We start from the raw sequence: 13,809 nt of genomic DNA on the forward strand, positions 1-13,809 counted from the left end.
AAATATTATGTGTGCGACACTGAAAAACGAGGAACGATCACTGAGTCACTGTGATGTGTACTGCGCACAGCAGCAGTGGGAAGGGAAAAAGCTACCACGTACCGTCTCTGTCACAAGTACTTCCTGTTGTAGCCCGACAGCAGACATAGATGATGTGTAAATGAATGAGGTTGCTGTGTTCGAATAAAACTTTATATATGGACACCGAAATTTGAATTTCATATAAACTTCACGTGTCACGAAATACTATTCTTCGTTTTATTTTTCAACCTTTCAAAATAAAAAACGGTGCTCACAAACTTCGGCAGCACATATACTAAAATTGGAAAGATACAGAGAAGGTGAGCATAACCCATTGCACAAGGGTGACACGCAAATTCGTGAAACGTTCCAAAATCATTCTTAGCTCGCAGGCAATAGTTTACCAGCCACTAGGGTAAAGGATACCATTGCAAATACTCAGAACTTTAAGAGCAGGCAAGATTTCAGTTGCTTTCTGCCAGTTAAAAATAACGAGTCATATCCCGGCCGCCCCGCCTTCCCCAATAACTACAGAACAAGTGAGAACATTGCAATACTAAACTGCTAGGGATTCGAACGCTGTTTCCCCAGCTAAAAATTTGAAAGCTTAACTAGCGAACTACCCAAACTTATAGATCTAGGTACTGCACATATAAACAACTAATTCATTTGGTAGATCTTGTCCTAGTGGAAATCTCCTCTGCATTCTCTTCATTGCAGAGAAAACTCCATTTGAAAAAACTCTATAATAGCTAGCTCTCAGGAATACTTTGTTTTCCTCCTCCTTTCTTTCTGTCTCCTGTGTCTTTAAGAACCAGAGCTGTAGCATCCACTAGAAAATGTCACTGCCTGAAACGGAGGTGTTTCATTTCGCCACAAGTATTGTGAATTCATCCTTTGTCTCTAACTTCCCCACATGCAGTTAAATTCTCAAGGAAGCATGCTACTCTTCCTCACACCCCTCTGCATTATGTTTTTCATTTTTATTGCCGGCTGTGTAAGCAGAGGGGAAGAAAGTTGAAGGAGTGAGCATTTGAAGATACAAGGGTAGGTTCCATAATGGGCTTCTCTCTTTGGGTGGATGGAACTGCTACTCAGGCAGTCCCTTGGCAAGCAGACCTCAGAGCCAGCTAACTTTGGGAAGACCAAGTGTCTTTTCATCTGGGCTGCAGTGCCCCTTCTCTTGATGTAGCCACAAGACCAGATTCAGAGTAGGAGCTTCACAAAATAAAGGAACTGAACAGACTAAACTCTTCTGCCAACTATTAGATCCTCGAAGACGTCCAGAAAAGGAACGTAATTAGTCAAAAACTTTTTCTCAGCAGCCACATGTCTGGGTGGATGTAGCTGAGTTGTGGTGAGATTACGGAGCATGGAAGAAGTCCTAGGTTTAATCTTCCCTATCTCCATGCTCGCATTTCACAGCTGCATTTTCCTGACCATGTCAGAACCTCTTCTCTTTTTCTCTTTTTTTTTGGTTTTTTCTTACTTTTGCTTTTGCATTTCTCTACTCATCTTTTCCTGCTCACATTCAAGGGAGACTACTTATCTAATTTAGTTGGTTGCTTTAAGCCCTCAAGCATTTCTACCCCAAGGGCTTTGGAGTCCATTACCGAACCTGATTGCGTCAGAACAAGGAAGGCTGCGTGGAGTGGGATAACAAAGGAAGATACTGTTCACCCAGGGCAGTAAACATACCAAATGCACATTCACAAGCCAGTAAATGATTCATTTGCAAAAATAATTGAGGATGGGAGGGGGGAGGGGGGAAGAATGGGAAGAGAAAAATATAAGAGGACCATGCACAACTTCCTACCCCTATTTTCTCAGCTGTGCCTTTCTTGAGAGACAGGTTTCTGAGGAGCAGAAAGCCTGCCCACTAATTTTCTTCCACTCCCTCCTTATCTTCCAGGCTCCACTGAGGGCAACTCAGTGCAGTCACCAGACATTGAAGTCTACAGATCTCAGTTGTATCTTGCATGGGTAGACGTTGCACAATAAATCCACTTCTCATAAGAATGCTGTTGTTATCCAAACCTCAATTCATTAAAATGAGTATTTGAGTCAGTGAGTGTAGAGTTTTCTAGTGTGACTGAAATAGCTAGATTGAGAGATCCTTCAGCATGAGAGTATTCATATCTGTTCCCATAGTATGGTGGCGAAGGTCATGTTTAGTCAATAATTCTTTCCCAATTCGCATGTAGAAGCTTCCTGACCACAGACACCCTCCTCCATCCTTGAAGTGAATTGTCTAGGGGGCTGAAATGGGGGGGGATCGAAATTCCATGCTTTGTCATCATATATAAATATATTAAGGAAACCCTGCCGGGTACATGTCAGAAAATCACACAGGAAACACTGGAGAAGCCCCAGCTAAAGTTGAAAGGCTTTGGGGGAAACGGCCATCATCACCTGCATAGACAAAGGTGATCCCATCTCAGGGTTTCCGCTATTTAATTTTATTCTTTCGAATTTCTGTGCCAATCTTTCCTGTCAGTCATTGCATTCTCAGAGGGAAAGGAATGTGAGGGCTCTGTTCTCTCTACTACTCTTACTCTGCTGCCCCGTATCTGTTCTTAAAAATTGCCCTCCTTCAAACGAAAATGAAGAGTAGGTGCATTTCTGAAGTTCTGTTCTGATGCTATTTGGAACAAAACTCACAAGGTGAAGTGTGTAGTTAGAACTGAGAACAATCTCAGAATGTGACAGTGCATGAGCGACAGCAGGAACTTCTGATTCAGCATAGGTGGGGCTCCATTCCAGGCTGCCCAATGGGGTTGAGTTCATGCATTCATGTCGTGGCATTAAACTGTTAAAAACTAACCTTTCTGTTACAAAATTTTAAGACAACAAATCAGCTAGCTTTTTTTATCATTGATAATTCTTTGGCCAGATAAGGAAGATGCCAACAGAATGAATTGTAACACCCTACTGACAATATTAGAATCTGGTATCTGGGTAACAGGCATAAAATAAAAGGAGTTTTATGGAACTATTAACAAGCTTTGAAGACTGGTGGTTACTTTCCAAGGAAGTCAGCATTAAACTTTTGGAATCAAAGCTCATTATTTCATTTTCTTTTTATCATGTGCAAATAATCATCATTTTACCCCCTGCCCAAAATTTTATAATTCTCTCTTTTTTAAAACTGTCTCATTACTATTGTTTCTAAGCCAAGCCTGATTATTTTAAAAAGTTACTATGGTAAATCCCTCAACCTCTGTTGCCTACCTTTCTTCAAGAACCCAGGAATCATTCTGCCCACCCCTCTCCCTCCCTAACCACCACTTCCAGATGAAGTTTGTCACCAGATTGTCTTACTTCCACTCACTTAACTTTCTAGACCAATGGTGGTTCTCTAACCTGGCTGGCCATCTGTAAAATATGAAGAAGATTTTAAATTATAAAGATTCCTGCCTTATTTTTAATTCATTTAGGAGTTGTGTGGTGGGCCCAGGAATCCATACTTTCATCAAGTTCTCAAGCCATTCCCCAGGTCTGGGTACTACTGACATTCGTCTACAACATTTATATACCTTTTTCTCTCTACCTTGGAAGGTTGCTTGTGGTTGACTTTGCTATTTATCATAACATTAATATATTTAAATTTTTATTTAATATATTAAGTGTATATTAAGAAATATTGATATATTTTCATATATATTTCCAGTGACATCCCCAGAGCCAGTTGAGTTTCTGTCTTGTTAATGGGCAGAGAGGGGACCTGACCTGTGGTACAGAGGAACTGGCGAGTTAGTTACGTTATTTCTGTCCTCAGGAAGATAGGACCTCACACCGGTAAGAGAGGTCGGAATGAAACTTCAGAGTAAGACAGAAGATGAAATGATTTAGGATTACCTTAAAATTTAAAAAAAGAATCTTAAATTCGTATCTGGGTTGACTGACAGGTCGAAATTTGGCTAAAGGTAATAGCGTCTACTTTGAGCTTTACTGGTTTTAAGGTTTGGGGAATTGTTCAGTTGCATGAAGGGTGTGACAAAAAGTTAATTTGCTTTTCACTTTCAGGTCATGTCCCCAAGCTATGTATCATCCCCCTCCTGTTGAAGACCGCTTAACACAGTCGCAGTGTTTGATGGGACGGTCTATTCTGAAGTTTTCAGAACCAGGTCTTTAGGATCCCGCCGCAGGGTTCCCGATCACCTGCTGGGCCAAGAGATTTGCGAGCAGGGACTGTCTTGCCTTGTCTCGTCTTCATTTAGCTCCTGGTGGTTTTGTGTCCTCTCTCCAACTGGACCTTTATTTCCTGAGGCAACTTTATTTTCCTCTTCGAAGTTTCTGCCCAGCTTTGTCAGCCGCGGTTCTGCCAGACAGGAGCAGTGGAGGGGCAGGGATACCGGTGTAAAGATGTGGGAAAGGCCTGGTAGCGCAGGGCCTTTTCCAGAGAAGGAGAAACCAACCCAGATGCCCGCGGCGAAGCGTGGGGACTCTCAGACGCCAGCACAGAGAGGTTGAAGTAACCCTGACCACAGGTGGATGAGGTAGATTTTGAGGGCTTTATGGTTTTGCTAGTTTCGTCTCCTGGAGAAAATGGTTCACTCGGAATATTGATTTCCTTGCAGTTTACCAAAGTCAGTGTCCCAGTGCTTTCTGAGGAAATCTACGCATAGTCTCTGCCTTTCTATCTTGCTTGAACTTTTCTGCCTGAGTTTCCCTGAGGCAGTATCGAGGCTCCACGCCAAATACAGCGAGGTCATGCAGAGCGAAAGGAAAAAAGACAGATGAATAACGCTTGGGTCAAAGCTGTTTTTCATTGGTTGGGTGGCTCTGACCCCAGTCAAAAGCCAAGAGTATGAAAGTCCACGAAAAGATGTCTTATTATTAAAAAGAGATGAATATATAGTTCCCGTCTCAGGTCCTATTCTGAAATACATCAATACAAATGCATTCTCTGGCAGAAGAAAACCCTAACAAACTTACGGCGTGGGCTCCGTGGCTTAGTTGGTTAAAGCGCCTGTCTAGTAAACAGGAGATCCTGGGTTCGAATCCCAGCGGGGCCTCTCTAGGTGTAACCTGTCTGTTTCTCCGAGTGTGTCTTTTGCTCTCTTAAAATTCGACTTTGGCGGGGTTTTTCCTACCAGCAGCCTACCAGCCACCCATTAATAGGTAGTTTCCAAAGGCTTTGGAAACAAAATGGAACTGATTTTGTTATATCCGCACAACGCAGGACTATATTAAGAAAGCAAAGAGCAGGACTGCTTTTAGTGTACTGCCTATTTTCTTAATGTTTCCTTTTGGAAATACAAACCACGTCTTCCCTTGGGATTTTCCTTGCAATGTTATCTCAGGTATCCCAATCCTAGTTTCATGTAGAGAATTAAGAACAACGAATTGAAATTCAGGGAGGGACTGTAGACTCTGGGCGTGGATTTTAATACGAAACTCGCCAGTGCTCGAGATTATAATTCAATGATAGGTGTGTGGGAAGACTGAGAGTGGGTGTGGAGGTAAGATGTAATTAGCCCAAGAAATTTGTGAAAGCATAGAATGTCGATTTAATGTTGGTCAGGGCCGGCTGCATAATGTACGGGACCAGGGCAAAATGAAAATGTAGGGTCCCTTACCCAAAAAACAGGGAAAGATGCTGGTAAAGATAATAAAACATAAATTTAGCTTTTTTTCTTCCTCGCTCTCTCGACGTGTTATGGTATTTCTTAATTTGCCATTTGATGTCATTATTATTAAGGGAAAATAGCATCGTAAATTATAAGAACGAATTTTACTATTCATTAAAGATGAATCAAAATTCAAAACTCACAGGCCATTGCAGTCGCACGCATACGGGAGAAGCAAGGAATGCCGGACATTTCCTTTGCTCATGTGACATCAATTATAAGACCTCAGTTTAAAGATTGGAGCTTCAAGTACTAGGTCGCGGGAGTTGCTAAGATTGCCCCTCCTACCGCCTGTAGGCTGAAACACTCAGGCTTGCAGAAACCAGGGATTGAACCAGGGACCTTTAAGATCTTCAATCTAATGCTCTATCAGCTGAGCTATTTCGGGTCCTTAAGAATAAACTTCTCTGACACGTTTTTCAAAACTGAGATTGTTTTCAACCTGTTTCTAGAATGTTCAACCTGTTTTTAGAATGTTTCAGACTCTGCAAGTGTTGCTGTCTAATTGTCCAATATATTTACCCACCCCCAAAAGTTTGGAATGTCTTCCATGTATGGTGCTTGCATCCAATTCCTGGCAATGTGGGATGGTAGGTGGAGAGAGAAGAGAAGTAATAGTGATTCATTAGAAAGCCTCTCTGCTACTCCGACACAGCTCAGAAAATTACAGAAAAAAAATTTAATTTCTTAGAGTCCCTTATTTTTTCTTCTCTTTGTTCGTTCTTGCATAATCTTCAAAGATGCTGAGAAACAGATTAATTTTTGTAAACGTGGGATCAGTTTTTTGTTTCCTGTGATGATTTCGAGTGATGATAAAAGGTGATAATTTCCTTTCTTTTATGCTCTTCCATCTACTCTGTCTTTTGGCCCAGGTGAGAAGGTCTTGGAGAGGACTGACCCGGCTGAGAAGAAACCACGAGCAGGAAAGGTAAAAATTTGGGTTTAGAATTTACTATTCTTTTTTTTTTTTTTTTTAGAATTTACTATTCTTGAGCATAGACATCCACCAAAAAAATCTAATTTAAAAACTGTAGAAATAGTGGAGTTAACAGAATAAATTTTCTGACAAAAGAAAATAGCTTTGCCAAAGAATACGGAAAATGGGCATATTTCCTAATGTATCAAAAAAAGAGCTCACTACTACTCGGGGGTGTAGCTCAGTGGTAGAGCGCATGCTTTGCATGTATGAGGCCCCGGGTTCAATCCCCGGCACCTCCACGAGCACTTCGTTTTCTGCTCCCCAATATATTTTATATTTTTACATTCCTTCAGTCCCGCGGAATCTGCTCTCCTACTTTTCCACCTTTCGTCACTTTTTTCCCCCTGCTCACATGGAAAGTAAACATGATTGCTGGGACAGCAGAAGGAATAAACAAGAGAAGGAAAAAAAAAAAAAAGAACAGGCTTATTCCACATCCGCGAATGTCCCCAATTTAACCAGCTTTTTCACCTGAACTACCATTTTACCATACTACTTAAGAGAAGGAAGATCCAAAGTAAGACGGGAAAAAAGAAAAAGAAAGAAACCTGTGTGCAATTTCTTTGGCCAGAATAACTAATCCTAAAGACAGTAGCCATGTGAAAAATTGGGGTGCTGTGAGCAGGATTCCAACCGTCCCTGGAAAAACACTTTGAACTGCAAACCAAATGCCTTAGACACACTACTATTCATGAACTTTTATCACATACCTGGAATAGAACACATGAATTCGAACAAGGACCTCTGTTTCTCCAGTAAGAGCCCAGAAAAAGACAAAATAAAGAAAGCCCCACCACCAACCTGCTTTAATTTTGAAGACAAAGTGATGTTCATCCCCTGCCCTAGAGAACACTTGACTTTCAGATAAATTCAAGTAATGGAGAGGCCTTGGTTTCTAAAAAGTCAGCCATCTCTTTGTTCCCTTCCCATCCTTTCCACTGAATTCTCAAAACGTTGAGAAGCAGATGCTCAGCAGCAAGTGGGTGCGGTGGAGGCAGGAGACGTTCCTTTTCAATAAACCAGACCCCGTGGACAGTATTTCTGTGCAAAGGTTGTCCTTTGGGGACTGGTGGAATTGATGCTGTATCCTTTTACAGACAGCTTAAGAGATCTGCAATTTCTGCAGAGATAATCACTTTACGTGGAAGCTGATGGCAGAAAACGGGACTTTTATTGGTCTTCTAAGGAAACTTTAGGACCATAACAATAACCAGTATAAATCAAAGAAGAATGAGATCAGCCTAGGAGCAATCTCATTTCTTTGTTTTTCACAAGCCCTAACAATAACCTCCTTATCTATTCGTCTTTTTTTTTGGCCGTGCCACGCGGCATTTTAATCCCGCGATGAGGGACTGAACCCGTGACTCCTGCAGCGGAAGCACCGAGTCTTAACCACTGGGCCGCCAGGGAAGTCCCGTTACCTACACGTCTGAATGCATAACTTTAAGTTCTCACTCTACCTACTCTTCAGAGGCTTTCTACTCCTAGCCACATACGTGTCCAAACTTGAGGTTCAGAGATGTCCACAGAATTCCAGATTCAGGTTATAATGTGTGTAGGTAGACATCCTCAAGAGGCCATCTTGTAGGCATTTAAAATATGTCATACCAAAACCCAAACTCAACGTTACCCCTTTATTACCCCGTCTTATGCTCCCGACGCAAAAATATATCAACAAACCAATAACAACAACAAACAGAATTCCCACCACTTCCCCTGTTTTTATTAGCTTTGTGAAAGGCATCACTGTCTGCATAATCCAATCTACCTGTAAGTCTTCCTAAGTACTAAGTATTGGACTCCAGTAAGAGTCCAAATCCTGTGTTATTCTACCATGTTACATCAAATTTCTCCCTTGCCTTTCATCATTCAATTCACTGTTTTATTTGTCTAGCGGACCCTTGAAAGCACCTCCGAAGTTGTCTTTCAGTCTAGATTAAGACAGAGCAAAACATCACTGGATTGTATACATTTATGACTTTCTCATTCTATTGCTGCCCTGGATTTGCCCCTCAAGGTCCTGCTTTTCAGAAGCTAGTCGAAGCCAATGGCAGGATGTGAGAAGTGAAGGAACACCTTAACATGCTCTAAAGACCTTCCTAGAAGAAAGCCAAGTTCCATCTGGCTTCCAAATAAAAGTTGGAAACAATGTAGGGGAAAAGGAAAAATGACTCCTCAGTAAGAAGCAGGGCAATCATCAGTTATAGATTTACTGAAGTATAGGGTCTATCTGGTTGTGTAGCTCACCGGTAGAGCATAAGCTGAGCACGCAGGAGAATCCAGGTAATCTTGGACTGCGTTATTGCTTTTCCCTTTCCTCACGAATACTATATTTCAAGAACACATCCAAGTTTCCCCATCAAAAAAAATTCTTTAGTCATTTTTTTTTCCCCTGCTCACATCCAAAGTAAATCCATTACCCAAAAGATTGCTTTTAAGCTGATCTATTTCAACTCTATGACTCTGGCATCTACCAACCTAACTGCATCACCACAAGTAACATAAGAAGAAATAAGAGAGTGAGCCCATGCTCCCTTTTGTTCCATATCACAGTTCACCCAGGAAAAGGAAAGAAAAAGATACAAAGGAAAGGAAAAGAGGCTCATAGTCAATTTTTGTTAATGGATTCCTTTGTGTTCTCGGCTCTGCCTATGTCAATTAAAAGACTGAAGACTGAGGAACAGAAAACCTACCCACTGATTTTCTCTCCTCGCTCCCTTCCCACACCCATTGTTGCTAGTAGCTGAAACTAATTACCAAATGTGGCAGGATATCAGGCACCAACTTTCTCAAAGTGAGGGAAAAAGGGAACAACATCTCTCAAGGATTGCTGTGCTTTCCAAACTTGAAAGTGGAGAAAACTATTAGTGCTGATGACAGTAGAGATTTGGTCAACATAGCTTAGTTGGAAGAGCTCTAAAAGGCTGGACTGAAATCAGGATTCCCTCCCCATGATTTGAAAAGCCCACAGTTTGTGTCAAAACAAATTCTCCTTCCTGTAACGTGTCACCCTAATACAAATGCTTCTGAATTCACTTTCTCAAGAAAAGGGCTTAGAGGGCTAAGGCAAGAAGAATTGGAATTGCGTGCCTCCAGTCGTCCCTGCCTTCACCAATAAACACTTATGTCCGGTATTTTCAAGCCATTAACTGAGAAGCTTCCTGGATTACTTCCATCAATATCATATGAAGATCATGATAAAGAAGTATAGTTTAGGGCTTTGGACTCATGGAGGTCATTGGCCTTACACAAAGCTGAAAGCATCCCAGCGAGAAAAGAGCTATTACCTCTGCTCTTTCCCACGCGGCCAGTACTATCAGCTTTGAGTTACCCAGGACCTCCTCGAATTTTCATGTTCTGAAGAATTGCAGGTTTTCCCACTGTGATAATGGGTTCCTTCAGGGAAAGCAGTTTGACAGTTGCTAGGTTCCCCAATGTTGTTTCGCTGCCCTGTGTTTGTCCTTTCATTCCCCCAGTCTAGAAAAATGTCACTTTTTTCTTTTTCTTTTCTTTTTCTTTTTTTCTTTTGCTGTGCTGCGTGGCTTGCAGGATCCTAACTCCCCCACCAAGGACTGAAACTGCGCCCTCGGCAGCGAAAGCGTGAAGTCCTAACCACTGGACCACCAAGGGAATTCCCATGACAGCTTTTTTTTAAGTTGATAGAACTTTAGATTTTTTTTAGCTGATAGAACTAAAGATTTTTTTTCCCCCCTGAAATCCTTTGTAGACATAACCCTCAAGAGGTGGGGGGATGTGGAACCAGAACTGAAGACAATCTCAGAATATGTGGTGATGCGTGAGCAAACAATGAGTGTCAGCTGGATAAAGGATGTTTGTTGGCCGTCATCGACCCAACCTGGTGCGGGATTCAATTCGGCTGCCTCTGGGCTGAAAAGCACTTCATCTGAGCCAGTACTGCTGGAGATTTGTGTTGGAAATCCGTGACTTTTCCAGGCGAAAGAAAGTAATTTTCACGTAGTTTCTTCTGAGTGGACCTTGCAGCAGGCTAACGGAAGTAGGAAAGTCCTAGAATCAGAGACTGTGTCAGTCCGACTGTAACCTGAGTGAAGCCGCTAGACAATATCCAGTTTAGTAATTTCACAGATGGTGGGATTTAACCCAGTGGATTTTCTCCATTAGAAAATAAAGCCAATCTCAAAATAAAAGTAGTATTTTATAAATGATCCCCAAGGAGCTTCTGCAGCAGGGGGTGTAGCTCAGTGGTAGAGCGCGTGCTTCGCATGCACGAGGTCCCGGGTTCAACCCCCGGCTCCTCCATCTAAGTTTTTTCCTCATCCTCCCCTTTCATTTTTGTCATACATTTTGCCATGTTTCCTCTGCTCCCATTTAAAACAATACGTAGTCCAATGGATTCCCTTCGATATTATACCATTTCTACTCCACGGGCCCTGGAGCAGGGAATCCAAGATAAGCAACGGAGGTGCAGGGCACAGACCCCAAGTATTTTTTGGTGAGTGAGTGGGTGGACGTTGGCCCAAGGTAAGGTGACATTTACCAAAGCCTTTGCCACGTGAACGTTTAAAACATGATTTGGAAGACTGAAGAACTAGCTCACGCTCGCTGGAATAGTTTAGATGAGCAAGTGACCAACGGATTTTAAAGGTTAGATCCTAGGTTTGGGCAGCACAGTCATTTGTATTCCATGTTAAATCAACTTCCACAGGAAATTTACACAAAATATATACTAGAAGACACCCACTAACTCCCCACCATCCCCTCAACCAAAACACCTAGCTGAAGTAAATTTCAGAAACCCTGCAAACAGCGGATTTAGATCCCTTACCTTCTACATTTCCTCGCTGAACTTCACTTTTCTGTTCTTAAATCATTAAATGAATTAACAACACCTCATGTAACACCACACTGATGTCCCAGAGGAAGATGTGGCCAAAGGTGTTTGGGTGGAAATAAGAATAGATATATAATTTGCTTGTATTTAACAAAACAAGCAAACAAACAGAAAAAACAAACAGAAACAACTCGTTTAAGAATCAGTACAAACTACAGAATATCATTGCTCTGTACTTTGTTCTCTGTGCAAGTCGAGTGTTGGGTGAATGCACGAAAACTGTTCCATTTTTCTTTACCAAAACCTTTGCATGATAACTTTTGTATTTGAAAAGGATGTTTTAAAACGTGAAGTCAAAATTTTTAAAATGACATCTATTTTCCCTCATTTGGAGAAACTAAAATCATGTTTCTCCTAGGTCCTTCAAGATCAAGAGAAAGCAGCGATCAGTCACAAGCTCAGCTTCCTCTGGGACTCAAACCCTGGACAGATGCTCAAACCAGCCAAGCCACTAAGCTCCCTTCCTACCAGGGCCATCTCTGGGCTGTCTCCGTCCAAGTATGTTGTTGTCAAGCTGCTGTCTAAACCATTTCAGAGCAAAGATTAAGTGAATGAGTTTTCCTTCTCTTTGACTCTCATTCTCTAGACTTCTAACATGGGAGAGCAGACAAAGCAGTGAAAAACAGCTTAGACCACCTTTTTCCATTTTGCTAAACACGGATTCTCAGGACATTATTCCTTTTGCTCTTTACAGCCTCACTGTATTTAGCATGGAGCCCTCCTTCTGCCTTAGGGAATCTCTCAGGCAGCTGTCAAAAGCCATGAGACATAAGACGTCCCCATAAAGAACAGTACCCTGGCCACTGTAACCCATGAGGGAATACATATTTTGGATCCAGTTTTCCAGGAGAAGGGAGTATCTAAACCCTAGGGCTGTGAATCCTTAGCCATGGCCATGCATAGCCCATGTTAACTCAAGTGGCTTCAGGCTGGAACTCTGAATTCCTTCTCCCGGTGGCCTCCGCCAGAAGGCAGATCCCACGTCATCACATGGGGGGGGGCCCTGCACCTCTAATGCTTCTGGCTGTCAACCCCAGCTGGAAATGCTAGAACAAGGGTGCAAAGGAGTAGAACCTGAAAAGTTCCCTGGGGAATTTAGATCCAGCTGGAAAGAGAAAACAGGTCACTCTAGCAAACTCTTGAGCCCAGCGAAACTCCAAACTCTGGAGCCCTGCACCTCAGTGGCTTTGTCTTGGGGACTGTGCAGTTCTGTTTCTGAGATCCACAATGACGCTTAAGGGAGACACTTCGGAGGCTAAGCAAGAACGGCGAAGCAAATTAAACTTTTATAAGAACCTTCCCACTCCAACCCGATGCTCTTGGACAAATACTCAAACCTCAGCCATCACAGAGATGCAAGGAATAGACACTTTCCTCCTGTTGCCAAAATCTGTGGTGACCAAAGGTGAGTTTTAGGAGTAATCCTAAATCATTGTGTCTTCTCTTTTACTTTTTCTCACGAGTGGGAAATCTGTATTTTCCTGAATATCGGAATCAATTACATATATATCAACTCTTCCATTCCTCCTCTGCTCCTCCCCTTCAAAAAAAAAAAAGCCCGAATGAGGCTTAGTTGGCTCTGGAAAGTCGCTGAAATGGTCGCTCAGAGGCGAAACGACTTTTAAAAGTAACTTGGTGAATAATATAGGCAGCCTGAAGCGACTCACCAACACAAAGATAAAAGGTTTTAGACTAGAATGCAATGTTCCCGAAGCTGGGAAACCGTCGGATAACTTTGTAAATATACATATGCCCGTTTCTACCTTGTAGCTCCTGAGTGCACTCAGAATCACGGGATGGGGGGGGTGCTGTGAAGATCTATAGGATGGAAATGCCTCCCCAGACGATTTTGTTGATCATCCAGGTTTGAGAACTGTTAATCAAGAAAGTGGAGCTGCGGGAACTGAAGTGAGCTGCTTGGAAACAACTAGCCTGGAGGAAGTGGTGAAACAGAATGAAAGGAGAGATGGGAAGGGAAAGTGAAGGAGAAGGTGAAGCAGCGGGTGATGAAGAAAGTGGATGGGGGTGGGGTGGGGTAGGAGGAGGCAGGTGGCTGCGGTTGGGGAGGAGGAACTAAAAGAGGAAAGGGCGAAAGAAGGCTTGGGACTAGGTCCTTACGATAACCACTATTTGGTTGGCCCGGGAGGTAATTTGCGCCCGCGTTGCCTCTGTCTCCTCTGCTCCCTCTAGGGATGCAGGAAACCAGAAGGTTATCTTCCTCCTAAGGGAAGCGGGCTTAAAAGCGTTTGTGCCACAGGAAGGAGCAACCTTTTTTGCCCAAGTCTGGCTTTGAGAGAGACTAGCTG

At 42.5% G+C, this 13,809-nt stretch overlaps 4 non-coding genes across 4 annotated transcripts; all 4 read left to right on the top strand.

The window, feature by feature from the left end:
- Positions 1 to 288: 288 nt before the first annotated feature.
- LOC114908242 lies at positions 289 to 400 on the top strand. The gene has a single exon (XR_003796931.1). It is a non-coding gene; the product is annotated as a U6 spliceosomal RNA (small nuclear RNA).
- Positions 401 to 4,965: 4,565 nt separating this feature from the next.
- On the top strand, positions 4,966 to 5,039 carry TRNAT-AGU. The gene has a single exon. It is a non-coding gene; the product is annotated as a tRNA-Thr (tRNA).
- A 1,761-nt stretch (positions 5,040 to 6,800) lies between these two features.
- On the top strand, positions 6,801 to 6,872 carry TRNAA-UGC. Its single transcript has one exon. It is a non-coding gene; the product is annotated as a tRNA-Ala (tRNA).
- Positions 6,873 to 10,839: 3,967 nt separating this feature from the next.
- TRNAA-CGC lies at positions 10,840 to 10,911 on the top strand. The gene has a single exon. It is a non-coding gene; the product is annotated as a tRNA-Ala (tRNA).
- Positions 10,912 to 13,809: the final 2,898 nt, after the last annotated feature.

Source organism: Monodon monoceros, unplaced genomic scaffold (genome assembly GCF_005190385.1).
Source record: "Monodon monoceros isolate NGI ecotype Baffin Bay Population unplaced genomic scaffold, NGI_Narwhal_1 Super_Scaffold_3, whole genome shotgun sequence".
In the NCBI taxonomy this organism is placed as follows: domain Eukaryota; kingdom Metazoa; phylum Chordata; class Mammalia; order Artiodactyla; family Monodontidae; genus Monodon; species Monodon monoceros.